Source organism: Lactuca virosa, chromosome 1 (assembly GCF_052849685.1).
Source record: "Lactuca virosa cultivar CGN04683 chromosome 1, Lactuca_virosa_CGN04683_v6, whole genome shotgun sequence".
Classification (NCBI taxonomy): Eukaryota; Viridiplantae; Streptophyta; class Magnoliopsida; order Asterales; family Asteraceae; genus Lactuca; species Lactuca virosa.
In genome coordinates, this window is record NC_136426.1 from 298,565,345 (window position 1) to 298,583,857 (window position 18,513).

Genomic DNA, 18,513 nt, shown 5'->3' on the forward strand with positions numbered 1-18,513 from the left:
GTTCCAGAGTTCGTGCTCTAGTTTCTGCATCTCGCCCCGTGGGCAGTACTTAGCTAGCATGAGTTCCTTTAAACTTTCCCAACCCATAGCATTTGCCACTGGCAGAGTTAGGGATTTGACTCGACCATTCCACCAGGTCAGTGCTCTGTTGGCGAAAGTGCAAGCAGCGAATTTTACTTTGTTGGCTTCAGAACAGGAACAGATTTCGAAAATGGACTCGATCTTCTCGAACCATTGGGTCAGGGCAATAACCCCTCCTTTGCCGTCGAAAGATGTGGGTTTCGCGTTCATGAAGTCCTTATAGGAACACTCCTTCTGGTTTGCCTGACCACCTTCATGATTTTGGGGATGAGTACCACCTCCCTGCCCGCCAGATCCGCCAGGATTAATCTGTGAGATCGCGGCAGCCACAGCAGCAGTAACAGCTGCCTGGAACATAACGGGATCGAACTGAGGGGGTGGTGGTGGTGGAGTGTTGTCATTTCTTCTGATGGGTCTTCTTCGGGGAGGCATCTTGTTCTAAAAACAACCAGGAAGAAGAGGATGGTAAGTCCTCAAGATATATGAAACAAAATATATCCCATCCTGATAATAAGGTGTTCTACCAAGCGATAAGCAAAGAAAGATTACTAATGCAAGTAAGTTATCGCTAAGAAACGAATAGGTGGCAACACTAGAAATGAATTTCTATAATGTATTCGGCTCTGGCTAAAATACTCCTACAGTATTTTAATTTGTATGTTTTGTTCTTTTTGTAATTTGTTGTATGGATACTAGGTAAGTTTTAGGCCTTTCGCAACACCACAGTCACTCCCAAGCACACATGTTGGTCATGTCTCGAATAAATATAGTTGATCAGGCTATATTGACCCTAGACATGATTACATAACTGCCCGGGTTTAACCGCAGTGTCCAACACCCAAATACTTTTGTTTTGTTCTACTCATGATACTGTTTCTGGTATGTAGGTATACTTGTATACTTTTTGCAAAAATACTTGTATTTTAAAAGTATACTTTTAGTTCAGAGCACTTCGGCCCCTTAGTGTTTATAGTTGTATACCATGTAAGGTTCGGTATACTTAGTTCACTATAAACAATAGCTCTGATACCAATCTGTCACACCCCCGAACCGTCGGAACGGACGACGGAAACGTCCGGGGGCGGGTGACGTCATGCGTAGTATCACAACAGTTGTATCATACTAAGCGAAGTAAACACAACCATTACATTATAATAAGAATATTTACATTGTTTGAAAACATAGTTTGTTCATAACAGTATATAACAAAAGTAAAAGACGTGACTCCAAAATGCTCCGTCTTCTCCAAAAGTTGGCAAGGGTACCTGTCTATTGTTACCCTGAGAATACAAGCAGTTTTAAAATATCAACATAAAGCTGGTGAGTTCATAAGCGTTTACTTCTGGTAAAAGAAATGTTTCTTTGATCCTTTGAAAAGTGTTTCCCAAGAAAATCCTATATTTTCTTATGAAAGATGTTTGATTATCCAATAGTTGTATGTTAAACAGTCCGTTTATGTAAGGTTGAGTTATTCCAGGAAAATCCTATATTTTCCTTATAAGTTGATAGTTGGTTATCTGTTCTTGTCTGAGGTGTACAAGTATCTACCATACTTGTATCGTTAGATGTAGTTTCCTTGAAAAACCATGTTCGCTCCATATGAGATGTATTAGCCTTATTACATAAATAAAACTAATAAATAAGTAGTGAACTAAATCCTAAGGGTATAATAAATACCCTCTAGTAATCAAATCAGTTATTACTTTGAAGTTAGTTCACTTGTTTCATTATTACAAAAGTAAATTTCGTTATCTAGGTTGCGAGTGTCATAACCGTACTTAGACTTGATATGGCACGTAACGGGGCCAATATCATTTTATGACTTTGTCACCCGTAGACCTGACGGTCCCACTGTAGCTAGCAGCGAGGTGCGGGATAGTCAGTCTCGTATAGATCTATACACAACAGTCACGCTCTCCCTACAAGAGATTCTGGTTACAAGTGGTAGTCCTACACTCTTGAATTCGGTGGGAGTGTTACCAAGGACGTGTCTCCAACTTTAGACTAACAATTTGCATGTAATAATACCGAAAATCCTGTTTATGTTTTGTATAAATCCTTTATAAAATATCACATTTTATGATAAGATTCACAAGTTCATTGCTTTAGTTTTGAAAACTGTTTCTATGAGTTGATTTCTTAATCGTTTGGTAAAACTGTTTTCTGTGTTAAAAGCATACAGAACATATAATTATTTTAAACAAGTAATATACTTTGAGCACAAGTTTCCTTGTACTTTTGCTTGTATTCCCCCCCTGAAAAACATGAAAAACTCGGAAAAAGTGTAGGGGTATGAACTCTCTGTTTGACGTGGGATTCGAGTGTAAGTTGCTAGGAATTGCTGAGTGTCAAATAAAGCCTCGGGCACAAACGGATCCTATTTAGCATGTAAAAGTACATATATGCATTAGGTGAGGGCTTAACACTATTTGTTATGGAAGGAAATCATCCTAGGGACCAGGAAACACTTGAAACTAAGTGTTAGAATCGCATGTGATTTGAAAATGGGGAGTTTGCGGTCGTAAAAGGAGTGTACAGTCAAGGGTTTGCGGCCCAATAGGGTTTACGGCCCATGGGTTTACGGTCCATGGGTTTACGGCCATGAACACTTGGCGAAAAGTGCGATTTTCGGCGTTTCAAGGTCCTTTCTAGCCTTCTGGAAGTGTTCTAAGCCTCGTGCCCAGCTCAAGGAAGGGGTTTAAAGGTCAATAATCGACCAAAAATGGAGTTTACGGCCATTGAAGGGTGTACGGCCGTAAACACCCAGTTCATGCGTTTCAGGTGGATTTTTAGGCAAAAATCGATGGTTTCTAGTAGATAACAAGTACAGATGGTAGTTACTTACTGTTAAGAAGCTTGGAATGAGGTTTTTAGCCACCAAGAACTAGTGTGTGTTCTTGGTGTTCTTGGTGAGAGAGAAAATCTAGAAAAATATGAGATTTACGAGATGAGACATGGATACTGTTGGATTAGTGTCTAAGTCCATAACTATTTTGGTATGTACTTGACCCGATTATGAGCATGGTCCTTTTGGGTTGCCTTCACCATAGCAATATGTAGGATGAATTAAGGAGAGAAAGGTTTAATTATGATTTATTAATATATTAAACCTTTTCTTATATGTGGCTGAGATTTCCTCTCCTAATCAAAGAAAACACCCAAACGTTTTTAGCTTATCTAATTTCACTTAGGGTAAAATCAATAACCGTTTCAAATCCGCCACTATAAAACCCCTTTCTTCTTCCCCAAGAAAGTTTTTACGCTTTCTGAACATCGAACTTCTTCTCCTTCATCTTCTTGCACTCTGTTTTCCTGCAAGTTTCTTCAACTATCAAAAATGGTGAAATCCGGTATCTCAAAGAAACATTCCAAGGCATCTGCCTCAGCAAACCCAACTGGTTCAGACTCTGCTTCAAGTAACCAAATGCCAACGATTGCTTCAAGCAATTTTAGGGCTGTGTTCGAAGAGCATTCCTTCTAGAATGCTCTGATCAAGTTGATGATCAAGTTCCTGTCCAATCACCCACTGTTTGGTCGTTTCGATTCATTCACAGATGTGGTTCCTCTTTCAACCCTCTTCAAATGTCCCTTCTCTGCATATCGACCCCTCGAAAATCTTGAAGAGGTGCATCTGAATCTGGTGAACGATTCTTTGGTTATTCTGACCAAGGAAAAATTCCTCAATGCCATCAATCTATTAGTTCATCCTTCAACCAAGGTCTTCACTCCAAGCATAGCGGACATTCTTTCTGCACTCTACCAAATGGGTTACCAGAAGAAGATCAAAGGCATAGGCGAATTAAAGAAAAATCAGTTGCCTGCGGTGTGGCAGTTTGTTTGCCACTTCGTGATCCGCAATCTGTCAGGCAGAACCGGAGGCACTGATAACATGGGTCTCAAGCTCTTGGAGTTAGTGTGGAGTATTTTCATTGGCCACGATGTCAACTACGGTCAGATCTTGTGGGATGACTTCTTGCAGTACATTCCCAAAGAAAGTCCAAGAGAAAACCCTACCGAACTCACATTTGCTAGGTTCTGGTCTCTATGCATCTCAGATCTTCATGCGGATGCAGGACTTAGCATGGGCAACGATATCAACCTCTTCATCACTAAAGATCTTAAAAGGTACAATCCCTCTACCGATCAATCTGTTTTTGGACCCATTAGACGGCTACCAGTCCACATTCTATCTGCCCTTGGTCTTGAAACCACTGATGTCACAGATCATATAGAGGCTACGGAAGGTATTGACCCATACCTTCCTACCCCGCCTCTACAAGCCACATCCGCACTCACCATCCCTGGTAGTACCGCAGTCCCATCCTCCACCACTCTATCCAACTTGTGTTTATCAAAAAGACGCAAGCAGTTAGCCTCAGTCCATCAAGGCCCCCGCAACATCACCAAGAAACATGGAACCCGAAAGAAGAAAGATGCTCCCAAACAAACTGAACCATCAAAGAAACGAAAACTCAAACAAATTGTGCCCTCAGATGACGAATCAACCGAAAATCAATCTCACTCTCCCTTTATGAATGATTCTGATGAGGATGCACAACCAATCTCTATCCTCAAGAAAAGAAAGACCAATCCCACAGACCAAATGTGTGACCGAACTGATGTCGCAGCCTCTCAAAAGGCTCCGGTAGTCCTTGGGGTGGCCGCAGACCCATTCAATACCACCATCGAATTCCACTCAGACACAGAAAGTGTGTCTGTTTCAACTCAACGTGGAGACTCACCCCCAGCTCACTCCCAAGGGGATGGAACTGGTTCTCGCGCTAAGGTCTCTAGGGCTTCCAGTCTATATTTCTTTTCCCCTGAGGAGTTGAACTCCATCCTTTTGTCTGTAACCCAAACACTATAAACACCTTCCCAACCGCATGGCAATTCTTCCTCCCTTTCCAGAACTGAGCCGAGGCCAGACTTGACCACGGGTCAAGGAGACCGAGGAAGCTCAGGAAATCCTACTCTACTTACATCTTTTACAGGTGGTTTAGGCACGGTGAGCATCAATGTGCAAGGATCCGTGGACCCGAGGGACACCTCAGTGCGATTCCAAAGATTTGACGGTGACGAATCAAATGATTCGTGGTTAAATTACAATCCGGTCTCTGAATCCGATATCAAAAAATATGCCGCTTTCCGTAGGGCATTTCAAGGAAGGAAGGATCAGCAAATCAAGCAACTTCAACAAAAACAACACGAGATTCAATCTGTAGCCAAGTATTGGGCGGACGCAATCAATAACGCCAATACCGTAGCCACCATTCTGAAAGTACAAGAGTGGATGTCCTCAATGGCTGAGACAATCCGCATTGCTCAGTCCACTCGTGGTGGTGAAGGTACATCTAAACTCCCTCCACCTCCAACTCCAACTGTTAGAGATTCTCAAGACGAGGGAACCGTAATCGAAGTTAGCTCCGCTCCTACCTTTGGATTCGATGACTTTGACCTCAATGAGGTAAATCAGCCTAACCCTTCTGATGATGATTTAATGATGTTTGATGAGGAAGAAGAATCGAGTGGCTCTCAACACTCAACCTCCAAGCCGAAAGAGAAAAAGAAGAAAAAGAAGATCGTTGTGTCCAGAAAAGAATTTTTCTGAGTCTACTAGCCAAAGTAGATCAGATTCTTGCTGCGGTTAAGCCCACTCAACCACAACTTGAAGAGATTCCAGGACCGCAGTCCTTAATTGAAAGAATCGAAAGACTGGAAACCCGTGAACGACTGGCTGCTGAGCGAATTTCTCTGAAAGTTGAAATCGGGATTCGATCCCTGGATACAAGTCGCCAGGCTGATCATAAGCAATTCATGGCTACTGTGGAGCGCCTCATCTCTGAGGTATCCGCAATCAAGGCAAATTTACAAACAGGCATTGCGGACCAGTCAACTCACTCACAGAAGCTGATAGCTGAGACTCACACTGCCTATGAGTCCACCATCTCGGTTCTTCAATCTACCATCAACAGACTTCAACGCTCCTTGTCTTCAAATTTTCATGGTCCTGAGATTCTTTAACTTACAAAGGAGATTCATCGACTACTCTTCAACACCGCCATCCCAGACAATCAGCAATTGGCTGATGCTCTTAAAGCTCAATTTCAGGAGGTGTGTGCCAAAGTCGATGGTCTTAAGCAATGGCTTGAGGATGCTCTGGTTTTGCATTCCTCAAGAGGGGGAAGTGATGAAGACCATCATTCAAACAGCGTCTCTCATCATAGGAGCCCCCCCCCCCCATCATAACTGAAAAAGTTCCCTCACCGCAACCATCTCCTCATCAGACACCACCGCATCAGTCTCCACCGTAACAGAAAATCACTCAAGAAACTTCTCCTGAGCGACCGGAGACTCCTCCCCACTTCAAGAATCTAGCATCCAACATGTCATCTGATCACTCCAACGACTCTCCCACAATGAAACAGAAGAAAGCATATTGGAAAGCAGCCAAATTTGCTGAACTCATCTGGAGAGAAAACGGATTCGACATCACCATGGATGAATCCTTAGTTAATTCCTGGATCAATCCCCACCGAAGACTGATGGATGATGACTACAAACCCTACCTTACTTATGCTGAACCTCCTTGTCACATCCCCGAACTGTCGAAACGGACGACGGAAACGTCCGGGGGCGGGTGACGTCATGTGTAGTATCACAACAGTTGTATCATAGTAAGCGAAGTAACACAACCATTACATTATAATAAGAATATTTACATTGTTTGAAAACATAGTTTGTTCATAACAGTATATAACAAAAGTAAAAGACGTGACTCCAAAATGCTCCGTCTTCTCCAAAAGTTGGCAAGAGTACCTGTCTATTGTTGCCCTGAGAATACAAGCAGTTTTAAAATATCAGCATAAAGCTGGTGAGTTCATAAGCGTTTAGTTCTGGTAAAAGAAATGTTTCTTTGATCCTTTGAAAAGTGTTTCCCAAGAAAATCCTATATTTTCTTATGAAAGATGTTTGATTATCCAATAGTTGTATGTTAAACAGTCCGTTTATGTAAGGTTGAGTTATTCCAGGAAAATCCTATATTTTCCTTATAAGTTGATAGTTGGTTATCTGTTCTTGTCTGAGGTGTATAAGTATCTACCATACTTGTATCGTTAGATGTAGTTTCCTTGAAAAACCCTGTTTGCTCCATATGAGATGTATTAGCCTTATTACATAAATAAAACTAATAAATAAGTAGTGAACTAAATCCTAAGGGTATAATAAATACCCTCTAGTAATCAAATCAGTTATTACTTTGAGGTTAGTTCACTTGTTTCATTATTACAAAAGTAAATTTCGTTATCTAGGTTGCGAGTGTAATAACCGTACTTAGACTTGATATGGCACGTAACGGGGCCAGTATCATTTTATGACTTTGTCACCCGTAGACCTGACGGTCCCACTGTAGCTAGCAGCGAGGTGCGGGATAGTCAGTCTCGTATAGATCTATACACAGCAGTCACGCTCTCCCTACAAGAGACTCTGGTTACAAGTGGTAGTCCTACACTCTCGAATTCGGTGGGAGTGTTACCAAGGACGTGTCTCCAACTTTAGACTAACAATTTGCATGTAATAATACCGAAAATCCTGTTTATGTTTTGTATAAATCCTTTATAAAATATCACATTTTATGATAAGATTCACAAGTTCATTGCTTTAGTTTTGAGAACTGTTTCTATGAGTTGATTTCTTAATCGTTTGGTAAAACTATTTTCCGTGTTAAAAGCATACAGAACATATAATTATTTTAAACAAATAATATACTTTGAGCACAAGTTTCCTTGTACTTTTGCTTGTATTCCCCCCTGAAAAACATGAAAAACTCGGAAAAAGCGTAGGGGTATGAACTCACTGTTTGACGTGGGATTCGAGTGTAAGTTGCTAGGAATTGCTAAGTGTCAAATAAGGCCTCGGGCACAAACGGATCCTATTTAGCATGTAAAAGTACATATATGCATTAAGTGAGGGCTTAACACTATTTGTTATGGAAGGAAATCATCCAAGGGACCAGGAAACACTTGAAACTAAGTGTTAGAATCGCATGTGATTTGAAAATGGGGAGTTTGCGGTCGTAAAAGGAGTGTAGGGTTAAGGGTTTGCGGCCCAATAGGGTTTACGGCCCATATGTTTACGGCCCAAGTGTTTGCGGTCAATGGGTTTACGGCCGTAAACACTTGGCGAAAAGTGCGATTTTCAGCGTTTCAAGGTCCTTTCTAGCCTTCTGGAAGTGTTCTAAGCCTCGTGCCCAGCTCAAGGAAGGGTTTAAAGGTCAATAATCGGCCAAAAATGGAGTTTACGGCGATTGAAGGGTGTACGGACGTAAACACCCAGTTCATGCGTTTCAGGTGGATTTTTAGGCGAAAATCGATGGTTTCTAGTAGATAACAAGTACAGATGGTAGTTACTTACTGTTAAGAAGCTTGGAATGAGGTTTTTAGCAACCAAGAACTAGTGTGTGTTCTTGGTGTTCTTGGTGAGAGAGAAAATCTAGAAAAAGATGAGATTTAGGAGATGAGACATGGATTCATCACTAGAATAAGGATAGAAACACAATCAAAGTGAAGAATCACTTACATTCTTGAGGATCCTTGAGCAAATTCGAAGTTTGGAGAGAGAGAGAGAGAGAGAGAGAGTAGAGAGAGAAAGCTTCTGGAGTGTGTAAAGTGAGAATTGAAGGCCACTCATCCCTTATATAAGGGTGAGTTTACGGCCAAGGGGGTGAGGTGGAGGGTTTACGGCCGTGAACAGGGTTTACGGTCGTAAACAGAGTTTACGGTCGTAAACTGAGTTTGCGGCCGTAAACTCCTCTCGAAGGGTTGTTTGGCTCGGATGCTATGCTTTGACTTAGAAAACCTCATTTTTGAATCCAAAACTCGATTGAACCGAGTTTAGAATAATCCGTTAGATCAAAAATAATACTAACGTGAACGGAAATAAATAAAAACCCAAATTTTATTAACGGAAACTAGGTATGGATAACGGAAAAAGTTTCGGGTTGTCACACCCCTTCTGACGGTTACTGGGATTATCCAATCTCCCCAAATGCTAAATACTTCACTGTATTTGAGCAGTTTGACCGTAGCCTACCTGATCACAAGAGACTGCCAATGGAATTCAAAAGACTCAATCGATTCTATGCCCAACATGCTTCTTCCATAGAGAAAATCTGGTCTAATGATAGACCATCCGCAGTCAAGAACTTTAAGCCTCGAAAATTCATGAAAGCTGACTTCATTCAGTATACTCTTAGAATAAGGAATCAGCACTACGTCCGCACCCCAGCTAACTTCCCATGTATGAATCCAGAAGAAGTCTTCCTGATAGCAAAGGTGTTCCAAAACAAAAGCGATAAGTATCCAAAGATGAAGATAACACTTGAAAGGGAAAGCACATTTCTGAGGGAAACCGTCTATGACTTCGCAAAGATTGATGCAGACATTTACCCTACAATTGCCAAAAAGTTCGATCTACCACCACTTGACCCTGCACCAATGCCTACCGAAGGTTATCAAGAGAGATCCCTAGGTGCAACAAACTTCCCAGAACTTGGAGTCATTTTCAAAAGAAAGGTCGATAAAACCAAATACTTCATTCCCATGACTGCCATGAATCGCCTCACAAGGAAGCAACTTGAAATTTGTCGAACCGCAGTTGAAAGATCAAAACACACGACTGCCGAAGTCAAGTTCGAAATTTTAAGAAGGATCACCTGCTTGGAAAATATCAGAAAGTTTTGGTGGATTCTTATCAGGTTCCTAAAACTTGATAACTGAAGAGAAGTTAAAGAGGTCACTTAGGGGGAAATTGTTGAATCATTAAAGTGACCCTCTTGAACTAGAGCTACCGCAGCTCTCAAGGATCCGCAGTCAACCTTCATCAGCAACCTCATCCGAAGTCATCATCAACCGCAGCTTTACTTACTAGTTTACTCAGTTTAACTTTATCTACTTTTGTTGTAGTACTCTCTATTGTCCAGAATGCCTTGCATGGCTACTCTTAGATATTTGATCCAATGTAATTCTTGAGTCTCTATATATAGAGCTCAATCTTTCTCATTCAATACAACTTCTATGCTATCAATTACATCTTTCACTTCTATCTTATTACGCATCTTAAATCTCTCCTTACTCTCAAAGTTCACTTGAACATAACTGAATATTATTTCTCTTCGGAGCAAGTCATTCATGACTTAATCACTAAGTTTGATCCCACTTACTAACTTGGTCTAAATGCATTCCATGTTATGAATCAACTTATGTGTATACTTGATATAACACCTGCTGTCATTTATATTTCCTTACATTTCTGCAACGAACTCTCTAATTATCTAACTCGTTAACTTATTATTATTGTTGAGCTTTTAGATCCTTTGAGATAAACTATTCCGCAACTATACTTGTTCTAACATTTGTTCAAGTGTGTCTCAAGTTTTTCTCTCAACAGACGGGTTCTTGTAACCAAAGGAAAACTTGTGGGGATTTCTGTTTCATTTGATATTTTCATTCCTAGGTGAATTCGGGTGCTCGCTTGGCGTTCCAGTGGACCTTCATTATGGGTATTCGACTTTGTTTCGTTCACTTAATCTCACTGTCCATGATTTCCATAGGTTCCTCTATGAAGTGTAGACTCTCGTTTACCTCGATTTTGTCGAGTGGGACTACAAGAGTTTCATCGAACAAACACTTCTTTAGGTTGGATACGTGGAAGGTAGCGTGTATGTTGCTGAGTTCTTGTGGTAGTCGAAGGTGTATGTTACGTGGAAGGTAGGGTGTATGTTACTTATTCTCGCAAGGATCTCAAACGGCCCGATATACCTTGGATTTAGCTTTCCACATTTGCCAAAATGTATCATTCCCTTTCAGGGTGAGACCATGATTTTAGTATGATAGTTGATATTGTAGAAGGATTCGACGAGTGGTAAGTTGGTATCCTAGTCCTTACCAAATTCTATCACACATGCTCTCAACATGTCTTCAATCGTCTGAATGGTCGTTTCGCTTTGCCCGTCAGTCTGAGGGTGATAAGTTGTACTCATGTCGACTTTGGTTCCCAATAACTTTTGTAGCGACTGCCAGAACGGGGAGGTGAATCTACTATCTCTTTTGGATATAATAGATATTGGCACACCATGTAGTCGCACAATTTCTTTAATGTACGTCCTTGTGAGCTTCTCCATCTTGTCGGTCTCCTTTATTGGTAGGAAGTGTGCGGATTTGGTTAACCTATCAGCGATCACCCAGATGGTGTCAATTCCACCCATTGTCTTGGGCAACTTGGTTATGAAGTCTGTGGTTATCCGCTCTCACTTCCACTCGGGTATATTTGGTTGCTGAAACAAACCCGAGGGCTTTTTGATATTCTATCGTGACATTGGCACAAGTCAATCACTTGCCCACATAGTTAGCGATCTCTGCTTTCATGTTTGGCCACCAATAAAATTTCTTGAGGTCCAGATGCATCTTTTCTGAACCGGGATGAACAGAGTATTTTCTCTTGTGAGCCTCATTCATGACAAAGTCTCTATAGCCGCCAATTCTCGGTGTCCAGATTCGATCCATGAAGTAACGAGCTCCCTCACCCTTGATTTCAAAGTTTTTATCTATTCCCCGCAATGCTTCACATGCGATGTTATCGGGTTTCAAGGCTTCTAGCTGCGCCTCCTTGATCTGTGTGGATTGGTGTGAATGGATGGTCATGGTGAATGACTTTACTCGGCGACCCGAGTATTCTTTTCGACTCAGGGCGTCTGCTACTACGTTGGGCTTGCCTGGATGATAACGAATTTCGCATTCGTAGTCATTTAGCAATTCAACCCATCGTCGTTGTCTCATGTTGATCTCATTTTGATTGAGAATGTGCTGAAGACTCTTATGATCTGTGAAGATGGTGCACTTTGTGCCGTAAAGGTAGTATCTACAGATCTTCTGGTCAAACACCACTACTCCTAATTCAAGGTTGTCCGTGGTGTAGTGGACCTCACGGGACTTGAGTTGTCTCAGTAACCTCTTTCTTCGGAACTCTAAGCGGATGGTGTCCCGTATTGCAGCCGGTGCTAAGCGGTATAGGGATTTGGCTACGGGGGTGGCTCCAGGAATCAAGTCAATTCTGAACTCGACTTGGCGTATGGGTGGTATTCCCAGAAGGTCTTCTAAAAATACATCGGGAAAGTTACAGATCCCTGGAATATTCCTGGACGTCCTTCAGTTCCTGATTCTTATTCCTATCGTGGTCTAAGGAAGGGCATGGTACCTCTTGCCTAGGTACTTTTGATCCTTGATGCAAGGTACGACTCATAGGTTTGTGTCAGATTCATCATCATAGATAATAAGGGTTTTGTTATTTGGTAAGTTAAATCGAACTGCCTTTTCGTAACATATGGTATTTGTATGATGAGGATTTAACCAAAACATGTAAATGGTTGTGTCGAAGTTTCCTATAGTCACCGGTATTAGGTTGGTTTAGAAGGAACGTTTGCTTAGAGGTAGTGTGCACCCTAGGCATGTGTTGTGGGTGGTTTCAGTGCTTCCCTAGTTATCTCAACCGGAAATATTTTCGTGAACGTTTGGGGTTTTTGTTTGAATATGTATTTATACCTTGTGACTCACGAGTCTCCTCTCTACGTCCCTATTCTAAAGTATGCATGAATATGAGTTGTTCGAGGAGAAATGTATCAGTAATCACAGTGGGGTTCCTTGTCGCTTCCTCAGGTCCCGTTGTTAAAACTCTTCCCATGCCTCCAACGTTGTTGTTATTGGCTTTTGGGCACTCCCTCTTGAAATGACCCATTCCTCCACATCTGTAACAAGCCCAACCTACTCCAGCATTAGTGAATTGGGTGGTCTGTTGATTTAGCACCCTACAAAAGCTAGCGGTATGCACTTTTATGTTGCAGTTCTTGCAGTGTATCTCTCGGCAGATCCCAAAATGATGGAGGTTACACCTGCTGCACTTAGGCAGGTTCCCAGCGTATGGTTTCATTGGTACTGAGGCACTAGGGACCGCAGTTGTGGTATGGACTACCACAGTTTGTTGTCTTTTGGCAGGTCCTTGAGTCGGACGACCCTTTTTCTTGTTCCCAGAACTTTCGTTTCTTGGGTAGTAATCCCCCATTGTCGTGGGAGTTCGTGGGTTTGAAGTTTGAGGTGCCCTTGCAGGTACACACTTGTTGGTGTCCCTGGTTGTTACCACGATCGGAACTGTCGGCACCGCTCCCATTTCTGTTTGTGTTGTTAGTGCTAAGTTGTGCCATGACGGCTGTTACAGCGTCTTAAAATGTAGCGGGGTCCATTAGTAGGATTAGTGTTGCACCGATGTGCTGGTTACTTCCGCGTGATGGCATGATTCTTATTGTAGGGAATGAAAGGAGTTCGTAAGTAACTATGGTCGTTGCTAGCTGTATCCCATCTACATTTATGTTTATATACATATAAACTACATGTTTTGCTGTACGATGTGACAACCCGAACCTTTTTCCGTTAAAGTTAGCCGTTTTCTGTTAAATAAATTTCACATTTTATTTGTTCCGTCAAATTTCTATGGTTTGGAAAGTCATTTAAGTTTTATATAATTAAATTTATATAAGAGTTGGAACCAAAATCGCGTGAAAACCCGAGTTTCCTTCGAATATCAGCGAAAATCCGGTCTGACTGGTGTTCACGGCCGTGAACCCGATCACGGCCGTAAACCGTTCACGGCTGGTGGGCCGTTCACGGCTGGACCCCACAACCGACTATGTAATACTTGTTTCGAGTATCAGTTAGAAAGTACCGTTTGGGGGAAATGTTATGCTAGGACTCGACGATTTGGGAGTCCAACTCGTCGAGTAGGGTCCAGGCATTTTGGACACGGGTCGGAAGAGACTCGGCGAGTCGGAAGGCCGACACGGCGAGTCAGGGCTGTTTAAGGAAAACCCCAATTTTAGGGTTTGCCCCCTATATAAACATCATTAACAGCCTCCATAGCCTCCCATTTGCACCTTAGAAGTTGTTCACGGCCGCAAACCCTCTTGTGAGAGAAGTGAGAGCTTTAGTGAGATTCTAACAACTTAGAATCTGGAACTATATCGCACACAACATATATATAGAATCCTAAGTGTAACTCAAGATCTACATTAGTATACTACTATAACAATAACATTCTAACAACTTTACGATACTTGTATATTTTCAGATACGAAATAACTATATCCCGGTTATTATAACTATCTACTTTGATATTAATATACTATCATATAGACATAATAATAACGTATATATAATATTTAGCATGCGTTTTCCCCCGAAATATTAGAAAGTTGGGTTGTGAAACTCACCTTAATATCGTACTTTGACAGAATCTAACTGAAAACAGTCAGCGGTTCGCGATGACTGGGCTCGGGAAGCGAAACGGCTTCGGCAAACGTGAGAGAAAGAAAGTAGAAATGGTGTAAGGAAGCTTAGGGCCGAAATGGCTATTTATAGGCTAATTTTTGGCCCTCACGACGTGAAAATGATAGGTTCACGTCGTGGGCTATGGCAAGAGTCATCTCGTAGCTTTAACGCGTGTTTTCTAGGCTCGATTAGTGTCCCTGACACGTTACACGTCGTGAAATTCATGTTCACGTCCTGAGGATTGAACATCTCACTCCCGTAGACTTCGCACGTGTTTTCTAGCCTCAAAATGTGTCCTGGACCAAGTCCACGTCGTGAATGTAAGGTTCACGTCGTGAATCCATCCATCTAGGGTTTTCTGCCACGTGTCATGCTCTAAGACAGTTGCATGTTCGGAAGGTCATAACTTTTGCATACGAACTCCGTTTTTGACGTTCTTTATATCCACGCGTAGGGAATTCCGAGTACTACAACTATTTATTGGATTCCAATAGCTAATTCTAAGACTATTTTAAATTCCTATTGTTATAAGGATTTTATAGTGTTCGGTTTATCATAACTTCTTCACGCGAAGTCAGATTTAGATATTCTCTATATTTTTGGAATCGTATGGACGTATACTTTGAGTTGTATCATAAAATATGTATGAAAGTTCATATTTATATTAGAATTATCATGAAATACATAGTGAGTTTACTACATTACTAGTTTTAACAAAATCACATTACATGATTGGTATAATCACATGTGATTGTTATTGACCTAATTTTGACGGGTGTTACATTCTCCGGCCGTTGAAGTAAATTTCGTCTAGAAATTTATTTTGTACCAGGTTCTACTGCAGGGTCCTGGATAGCTTCCCTGCTTCCTATTACGAATGCCCCACCACGGCCTAACTTCCTTGACTCCTTAACTTTGGACATTCCTTCTTGATATGCCCAATTTCACCACACTCAAAACATGTTCTTCCTCCATCATAGCCTATTCCAATGTTTGTTCCTTGATTTCTGTTGTAGGTGTTGTGTTGCTGCAGTAACTGGCAGTGTGTCCCTTCTTTTTGCACTTCATGCAAATATAACAGTCACCTGCGTGCTGATGGTTGCATTGACTGCACCATGAACAGTTACCTAGATGATGGCGACTACACTGAGTTCACCATGGGAGTTTTCCAACATACTTCCTTGGTTGTATGGGTATTGTTGTTGTGGCTGCATAACTAGTCGGCACATCTTGGCTCTCCTCAGATGATTGTATGGGATTCTTCCCATTAAATTTGCGCTTGTTTGTTCCAGATTCGGGAGACTCAGCTATAAATCCCACTTGGATTTCTGTGTTGGTTAGCTGATGAGCTATACGTTTTGCACTGTCATATGTTGTAGGCTTCGATGCGATCACCATTCCTTTGCTTTGTGATGCTAGACCCCAGATATATCGCTCGATCATTGAATCTAGCAGTATAAGCATTTATCTCTGAACCCTTCATGGTTAGGGTCCACAATTCTTGTTCCAGCTTATGTATTTCCTCCCTGGGACAATACTCCTCTACTAGCATCCTCTTCAGCTCTTCCCATTGCATGGAATTGGCAGCATCAATACCCGTTGTATTCACATGGCTGTTCCACCATGTAAGTGCTGCATCAGCGAAGGTACACACAACAAATCGTACCTTACATTCGTCCGGACAAAAGCTTATTTGAAATATTGATTCTGCCTTTTCAATCCACCGGGTCAAGCTAACAACCCCTTCCGTTCCATGGAAGCTCTTAGGTTTGCAATTCATAAAATCCTTGTAGGTACACATTCTGGCGGTCCCTACATTACCTTCATTTCTAACTCCACCTCTTGTGACATTAGCAAGAGCTGCAGCGATTCTCTGGGCTATGATTTCTTCAAGTTCTGCTGAACTTATTGGAGGGTTTGTTTCCCGTGGTGGTGGTTGCGGTTGTTGTTGTTGTGGTTCTGGTTATTGGTTCAGGTTTAGACGACCGCTACTTCTTCTAGGCATTTTGTTTAATTCCTATACATTTTGGATCACCAAGTGTTTAGTCTATCAAATATTACTCCCAATTTAAATAGTTCATATGATCTAATAATAATAAAATATAGTTGTACACCTACACCTAGTTGTGATAAGATCTATGCACATATAAACTTTAGTTGGAATATCTGATCTAAATCCTTGAGATCAAAAACATTCCAGGTATTTAGGTGGATTCTCATCGCCGGTCTGAGTCTTCATATATGACTCTATACTTATTATTTGTTGTATTCATGCTCTATTAATTATTGTTTGTTACTTCAGGTCTATCTGATAAGGCACCGGCCAGTCAGGACAGTCGAAGGGCAGGATCATTTTAGCATATAGCCGTTCTTAGAGGTAGTGTGCACCCTAGGCATGTGTTGTGGGTGGTTTCAGTGCTTCCCTAGTTATCTCAACCGGAAATATTTTCGTGAACGTTTGGGGTTTTTGTTTGAATATGTATTTATACCTTGTGACTCACGAGTCTCCTCTCTACGTCCCTATTCTAAAGTATGCATGAATATGAGTTGTTCGAGGAGAAATGTATCAGTAATCACAGTGGGGTTCCTTGTCGCTTCCTCAGGTCCCGTTGTTAAAACTCTTCCCATGCCTCCAACGTTGTTGTTATTGGCTTTTGGGCACTCCCTCTTGAAATGACCCATTCCTCCACATCTGTAACAAGCCCAACCTACTCCAGCATTAGTGAATTGGGTGGTCTGTTGATTTAGCACCCTACAAAAGCTAGCGGTATGCACTTTTATGTTGCAGTTCTTGCAGTGTATCTCTCGGCAGATCCCAAAATGATGGAGGTTACACCTGCTGCACTTAGGCAGGTTCCCAGCGTATGGTTTCATTGGTACTGAGGCACTAGGGACCGCAGTTGTGGTATGGACTACCACAGTTTGTTGTCTTTTGGCAGGTCCTTGAGTCGGACGACCCTTTTTCTTGTTCCCAGAACTTTCGTTTCTTGGGTAGTAATCCCCCATTGTCGTGGGAGTTCGTGGGTTTGAAGTTTGAGGTGCCCTTGCAGGTACACACTTGTTGGTGTCCCTGGTTGTTACCACGATCGGAACTGTCGGCACCGCTCCCATTTCTGTTTGTGTTGTTAGTGCTAAGTTGTGCCATGACGGCTGTTACAGCGTCTTAAAATGTAGCGGGGTCCATTAGTAGGATTAGTGTTGCACCGATGTGCTGGTTACTTCCGCGTGATGGCATGATTCTTATTGTAGGGAATGAAAGGAGTTCGTAAGTAACTATGGTCGTTGCTAGCTGTATCCCATCTACATTTATGTTTATATACATATAAACTACATGTTTTGCTGTACGATGTGACAACCCGAACCTTTTTCCGTTAAAGTTAGCCGTTTTCTGTTAAATAAATTTCACATTTTATTTGTTCCGTCAAATTTCTATGGTTTGGAAAGTCATTTAAGTTTTATATAATTAAATTTACATAAGAGTTGGAACCAAAATCGCGTGAAAACCCGAGTTTCCTTCGAATATCAGCGAAAATCCGGTCTGACTGGTGTTCACGGCCGTGAACCCGATCACGGCCGTAAACCGTTCACGGCTGGTGGGCCGTTCACGGCTGGACCCCACAACCGACTATGTAATACTTGTTTCGAGTATCAGTTAGAAAGTACCGTTTGGGGGAAATGTTATGCTAGGACTCGACGATTTGGGAGTCCAACTCGTCGAGTAGGGTCCAGGCATTTTGGACACGGGTCGGAAGAGACTCGGCGAGTCGGAAGGCCGACACGGCGAGTCAGGGCTGTTTAAGGAAAACCCCAATTTTAGGGTTTGCCCCCTATATAAACATCATTAACAGCCTCCATAGCCTCCCATTTGCACCTTAGAAGTTGTTCACGGCCGCAAACCCTCTTGTGAGAGAAGTGAGAGCTTTAGTGAGATTCTAACAACTTAGAATCTGGAACTATATCGCACACAACATATATATAGAATCCTAAGTGTAACTCAAGATCTACATTAGTATACTACTATAACAATAACATTCTAACAACTTTACGATACTTGTATATTTTC